This window comes from Triturus cristatus, chromosome 3_2 (assembly GCF_964204655.1).
Source record: "Triturus cristatus chromosome 3_2, aTriCri1.1, whole genome shotgun sequence".
Lineage (NCBI taxonomy): Eukaryota > Metazoa > Chordata > Amphibia > Caudata > Salamandridae > Triturus > Triturus cristatus.
This window is the reverse complement of record NC_140584.1, coordinates 663,148,115-663,155,225: the sequence shown is the minus strand read 5'-3', so window position 1 is coordinate 663,155,225 and position 7,111 is coordinate 663,148,115. Positions and strand designations below refer to the sequence as shown.

The following is a 7,111-nucleotide window of genomic DNA, read 5'->3' as shown; positions in this document are numbered from 1 at the left end:
TGCCCCTAAATTGTGGGCCAAAATATTAACAAATGTTTTTAATGCCGCTAGAGACAAGAACATCCCTGAGTCTTGGGCAAAGTCTATTATTATCCCAATTTTTAAAAAAGGTCAGAGGTGTGATCCGGCCTGTTATAGGCCTATTTCCTTAATTGACTCTGCTGTTAAAATCTTAGGCAGAGTCATCTTGGGTAGGCTGACCACATGGCTTGAGGGTAGCGGCATACTATCAAATGCTCAATGTGGTTTCAGGGCTAATAGGAGCACGCTGGATCAATGTTTAAACCTTCATTTACTTATTTGCAAATATACCAGCGCAAAGGAGGGGTCCTTGTATATGGCCTTTATGGACCTCTCCTCAGCTTTTGACCTGGTCAACAGGTCAAAGCTGTGGAGAATCCTACTGGATATAGGGGCTGATCCCCCTCTGGTTGGCTTCTTGGCGGACCTTCATCGCGGCTTATTAGCCAAGGTGAGAGTTACCCAAGGAGGAAGGTGTACCAGCTGCATTAAGTCAGAGAGGGGTGTTAGGCAGGGGTGCATATTGGCACCCCTCCTTTTTACACTGTATATAAATGCCCTGGATCCAGCTCTGGCCAATTCAGCGGCGGACATCCCGCGTGTAGGAGACACTAAGATCCCAGTTCTCCTATACACTGACGACGCCGTGCTTTTGGCACGTTCAGGTGTGGCCCTTGATAGATTATTGGCCTCTTTTGGTGATTTCATGACATCCTTAGACCTAAAAATTAACACCCAAAAGTCTCAGGTCATGATCATTGGTCAGGCCAGTAGGAAAAGGAAATCCAAATCACTTTTTTTGCCTAGGTCACGAGGTAAAAAGGGTCCCCATTTTTACTTATTTAGGGGTTATCTTTGATGAGAAAGGAACATGGGGTCCGCAACATAAACAAAAAGGCAATTCTGTGGCAAGATCGGCCGCAGCTATTCTTGGATTTGCCAAACGGTTGGGAGCTCGTCCCTTGGAGGCTATTTTGAAAGTTTATAAAGCTAAATCTTTGGCCATAGCCGCCTATGGTTCTGCCATTTGGGGTTACACTAATACCGATACCATTCAGAGGGTGGAGAATATGTTTTTAAGATCTTTGCTGTCCGTCCCTCAGTCCCCACCCACCTTTACGATACACTCAGAGTTGGGTGTGGGGTATGTTGCAGACCTAATTAAAGTGGCACCTGTTATTTGTTGGTTAAAAACCTGGCTCAACCAGGAAATCTCTTTAACCCATCTGATACTCAAGGATTGCCTCGCTTTGGATAGAGCCCACAGAATCCCCTGGCTGGCATACGTTAAAAAGTCGCTGGCAACAGTGGGCAGACCAGAGCTATTTAATTCCCCTGATTGTATTAACAAGAAGGATGTTATGGGGATCAAGACCGCATTAGTGACACGATTTATGGCTGAGAGGGAGGACTTGGAACTAAAAAAGCCATTAGTTAGAAGGAACTATGTGCTTATAACTGTTCCTGGTCTTGAACCCTATCTGGCCTTTGTAACTAGTCCGCTTCATAGGTCTCTCCTAATCAAATTTCGCTTTAACTTGATACATCTTGTGCTTGGTTTTTATCCCACATGGGCCACCCCTGAAAATGCATCCCCATGTGATTGTGATAACTTTTCCACTCAGGACACACTACGTTTCATTATGTTCTGTGAGCACTATGCACGGATTAGGAAAAAATACTTGTTACCTATCCTTAAAGGGGCTGGTTTCTTACAAGTGCGGCCAGCGCTTTTGTTCTTGCAACTTTTACCTAGCATTACCATTGCTTTTTATGTAGCAAGCTTTTTAGTTGCGGCTGTTCGCATAAACAAGAAGCGTGCCAGCGCACGGCCAAGTCCTAACATGATTGACTTGGTGTGAAGGGTTGTGGTCTCTTTTTCTGGAGTTTCTATTCCTGTTAGACTTTTATATTGAAATTACACTATTGTATTTTATTTATTTTTTTAAACTTTGAACTGAACTGAATTGAACTTATGAAATATGTTCACTTCAATCCTTTTTAAATCTTGACAATGTTATTTTCTTTATTGTAACTGATGAACTTTTGTCCTGTATTTTATGTGATTATCTGTTTGTTATGTCTTTTTTTTTATTTTTATTAATCGAATAAAAGTTATTGACTGACTGACTTACTGACAGCTTCGATCTTCTGTCGCTAAACTGGTAGTTGTTCCTAGATTCAGGAAGGTCAGAGCCGGTGGCAGATCCTTCGAAGTGACTGCCGCCAGACTGTGGAATACTCTCCCTATCGAGATTAGACACACCAGCAAACTCCTCCCGTTCAGAAGGAAGATTAAAATTTGGCTTTTCCCTTGCTAGCCCGCTCTCATTATTGTCTCTTTTTCTTTCAGCGCCAGGATGCCTGCAATGGTGACAGCCGCGCTTTACAAATGTCTAAAATAAATAAATAAATAAATAATTGATGGAAGTTCTGTCAACTTTTGTGGAGGGGGACAATGGAGGAGGGATATTACCTTTTTGGAGGAGTTACAAGGTGGGCCACTGGGAGTACTTGGGCCTTTAATCTTGTGAACTTTGGGAAATAGGTGAATAGTGCATGTGTCAATGGTAGTCATATATTAGAACGATGGGCTATGTTAAGGAATATGAAGTGTGGGGTCCACAGAAAATGTTTACAATTACATTCAAAGTTGCTGAAGTGGGTATGTGCATTTTCAGGACAACAAACCTTTGAAGTTTGGTTATTGTTAATGTGATTTAACGAAGAACCCAGGAAAATGACAGTATCATTCACTTATTCTGGGGGCATAGACCTAATGGCTTATACTGTATTTATATCCTGCAGTTGAATTGCCTCCGTACTACAAATGCACTGTTTCTATATGAAAAACAGCAATAAAGACAGTTTTTAAAATATAAATTGTACTAATCTCAAAGTTAAAATATAGGCCCTCATTATGATGTTGGCTGCACCACCCAATATCCAGGACATCGGCCCGACCGCCGAATTACAATCCCGGCAGTCGGAGCAATTATGTCAGGGGGGAAGACCTCCAACAGGCTCAAGGAGTCCGTCGGAGTGGTGGTCACACTCTAATCCCTTCACCAGAGGCGGTGCCTGTGCAGACACAACAATAAGGATTGGGATATCCCTTTCCGGCTAACTATTCATGGTGGTCCCACCGCCATGAATAGACAGATGGAAAGGGATTTTGGGGGCTCTAAGAAGGGCCCTTGTCCACCGTGGGCCACTGCTTAGTGGCCTGGGGGGGCACATGTAGTGCCCCCCATACATCTATGCACCATGTGCCAGGCACCACATGGTGGCTGGCACAGGGTACTTGGAAGTGCACAAAATGCTTTTCTTTAGTGCGGCTTGTGCTGCGGCCTTTTTCCTGGACCGCAGCACAAGCAGCACTAGAATAAAGCATTTTTACGACTGCCTGCACAGCGGTTGTATCGTAATAGTGCGGCAGGGCCGCTGGCTCATTGTCGGATGGTTCCTGCCCGCGGTGATGGCAAACGGATGCTCGTCCGGCCACCATCGAAATTATGCTCTAAGTTTGGACAACCATATTAAAGATGGTAATATTTAAGGTAAGCATATCAATTTTTTACCTACTTTAATATTGAACCTTAAAATATTGATAAATTAAACATTGTGAAATTTAATATTGTGTTTTATAGTGTTTACTTTTTTGTTTTTAAAGTTAGATTGTTAGTATTAATGTAAAATGTATTCTCCAAATGTAAACTTTTAAATGTTCTTTTTGGGTTGGGTTTGAATAGAGTAATGGGTTGGCGGTGTTTTATAATATATATATATATATTCATAGTTTAATTATTTGAAATAAGATTTATTCATTAATCTGCTGTATAATAACATTAAAGTCTTATTTTGGGAATTTTTTAATGGGGTTGTGGTAATTATTGGGTAATAGAGTGTGTAGTGTTTTGGAGTAAAATTATGTTTTGTTCAGTCAAATATTTTTTCTTAAAAATAGTTTAAAATACTGATATATATTTAATTCAATTAATCAGTAGTTATAAAACTATTTGAAAAATTATCTAAATATTCAAAATATTTTAAAGAAATTTAATTTTTTATGTAATTATATTTGAATTGGATAAATACATTATTTTAAAAATAAAACAAATAACAATCTTTAATCTATTTAAAAAATATTATTACTAATACGGCTTGAATTAAATGGGTAATATTTTGAAACTACTTAAAAAAGTTAAAGTGTGTAGGATTGGAGTTTCAATCAAGAAATTAAAGTTTAAAACATAATATTTTGGCAACAATAGTAGTAATTGTCACACCCTCAAACACACATACATCCCCCAACGTTTGTAAGTTTGGGGTTAGAATAGTTTTTTTTTCCAGGGGAAAGCACAAATGCACTCCCCCTCTACCAGAATTTATGCAGTCGAGAATCCCACATTTTGGGGCATCGCAGGGGTCAGCACATCTGAAGTGCAATGGATGAGCCTCACCCTGGGAGAACCACCTTCGTGATCATGGTGTCTTCCCCGCCAGGCACGTATTGGATTTAGAATAGTTAATATGTTATCTGACCAGGTATATGCAATTATTAGTATGTTTGTTGATCTTGAGCTAGAATAGTTAATGCCCCACTTACATGAAATTACCACACCGTTCGTAGGACTGGAGATGGAAAAGCACATATGCTTACTCCCAATTACATGAAATGTCACCAATATTTGTTGGACTGTAGTTAGAATAGTAAATTTTCCCTCTCTCCCAAATATATGCACTTACACCAATGTTTGTTTGACTGAAGTTAGAATAGTAAATGTTCCCATCCCCCACCCCCATTTACATGCATTTACCCCAATATTTGTAGGACTGGAGTTAGAATAGTGAAGATGTCCACCCCAGTTATATGTACTTATGCCACAATTTGTTGCAACACAGTTACAATAGAAAATGTGCACTCTCCTTCCAATTATATGCACTTACCCTAATATTTGTTTGACTGGAGTTAGAATAGTAAATGTGCACCTCTCCCAAAATATATGCATTTACCCCAATGGTTTAGTACTAGAGATAGAATAGAAAATATACCCCCTTCCTAATTATATGTACTTAACTCAATGTCTGTAATACTGGACTTAGAATAGTACATATCCCACCACACCAATTATATGGGTGCACCCCAATGTTTGTAGGACTAGGGTTTCAAATAATAAATATGCCCCCTTAAGTGTATGCAATTACCTCAGTCTTTATTGGGCTGGAGTTACAATAGTAAATATGCCCCCCCAGTTGTATGTAAATACCCCAATCTCTGTAGAACAGGACAGTGAATTGTAAATTTGCCCCCTCGCACCAATTAGTTACATGTAAATGCCTTAACGTTTGTAGTACTGGGTATATAGTAGCAAATATGCCCTGCAATATTTGCTCTTACCTCAATGTTCGGAGGGCTGCAGTAATATTACTGTATGATTTCCCCTCCCCCCAATTATATGTGCTAACTTCAATGTTTGTTGGTATGGAGTTAAAATAGGAAATATGCTCCACCCCAAAACATTTGTGGGACTGTACTTTGAATAGTAAATAAGGCTCTGACCAATTAAAGGCATTTACCTCATCATTTGTATGTTCCCCTACTCTCCGATCAGATACACTGTTGTTAGGCTGGAATTAGAATAATAAATATGCTTCACCCTAAGTTATATGTAGTTATTGCAACATTTGTGGGACTGGCATTAGAATAATAGATAACAGGTAATGATTATTTTTTTAAATATTTTTTGCAATTTTAGTGAATAGTTGTGTATTGTTTATGGTTTTATGTTTATTTGGATTTTCCTGTTCTTGTTTGACATTGACATTTAGTTATGTTTAAGTAATTTATGAATTAATTATTTTGTCAACTCTGTATATAAATATTTATGTTTTGTTAGTGTAAAAAATGTGTTTAAAGACATATGTTAGTTTCTTAAAAATGCAAGTTTGTTAAAACTTTTTACAGTTTCTCATGGTTCTAAAACTAATTTTAAAAATTAAAAAAATTAAAAGAAAAGTATTTTGAAGCTAATCATTAATTGTATCAATTATATCTTTATTTTAGTTAAATAAACATTCACACAACTATTTGAACATTTTCATCTTTAATGTATGTTTTCTAAATTTAATATTTTATAGTATAAACATTTATATTATTTTGTGGTTATGTGTAAACTAAAATATGTATGTTTATGGTCTAATTACAAAACCTATTCTAAATATGTAGTATATATATGATAAGCTGAGGTATTTGGGCTGTACTAGAATACGAGTTATTTCACTACTGTTTCCCTCCTTCATCCTCCCCTCTCCTCTGTATGCTCAATGATTATTGGTGACTGCAAAGCCAACACACCAGCTGTAGGTTGAGGGGAAGGATTGAAAATTTGGGTAAGACAAAGGGCGCATTCCAAGACTTTGGGGGGGGGGAGGGGGGCCTGCTCGCTCAATCACGCCGGTGACTGCATCTATTTTCATGCCCCACTACTTCCATATCACTTTTGATACAAGTCCAGCCACACACATTAACCTTTGTAGCATGTCCATCTATACATTATTAAAACACAACTATTGTTACCCAAAGTAGAACCACAAATACACTACTAATGTAACTGCCCTAAACCCAACAACACTCCCCTTTTTGAAAGAATCCTTGAAATTACAACGCAAAGGCTGTGATGTTTCTGAGAATGTATGTAATATTAATAAGTCTAAAATAATATAACACCTTATATTATATATAAGTACCTCTTGATTTATTTAAAAGTAATATGCAACTTTGGGCACCTCTCCTACCTAATGTCTTTAGAGCAGCAATAATGGGTCCTATTCCAACATCATGGCAAGAGGCCATAGTTGTTTCTGTCTACAAAAAGGGAAAGAAGGAGGATCCGGCTTGTTATAGGCCCATTTCCGTAATTGACTCTACCGCGAAGGTATTGGGGAGGGTGATTTTAGCACGCCTTGAGACATGGGTAGACTCCAAAGGTCTAATGTCCCCAACAGAATATGGCTTTCGAAGAGGAGTGGGGACAAGCGAACAGTGCCTTAACTTGGCGCTGATCATGGGTAAGTACATGCCTTCATG

At 38.5% G+C, this 7,111-nt stretch overlaps 1 non-coding gene across 1 annotated transcript; it reads right to left on the bottom strand.

The window, feature by feature from the left end:
* Nucleotides 1–4,371: 4,371 nt before the first annotated feature.
* Nucleotides 4,372–4,535, bottom strand: LOC146857916 (U1 spliceosomal RNA). Its single transcript, XR_014980276.1, has one exon. It is a non-coding gene; the product is annotated as a U1 spliceosomal RNA (small nuclear RNA).
* Nucleotides 4,536–7,111: the final 2,576 nt, after the last annotated feature.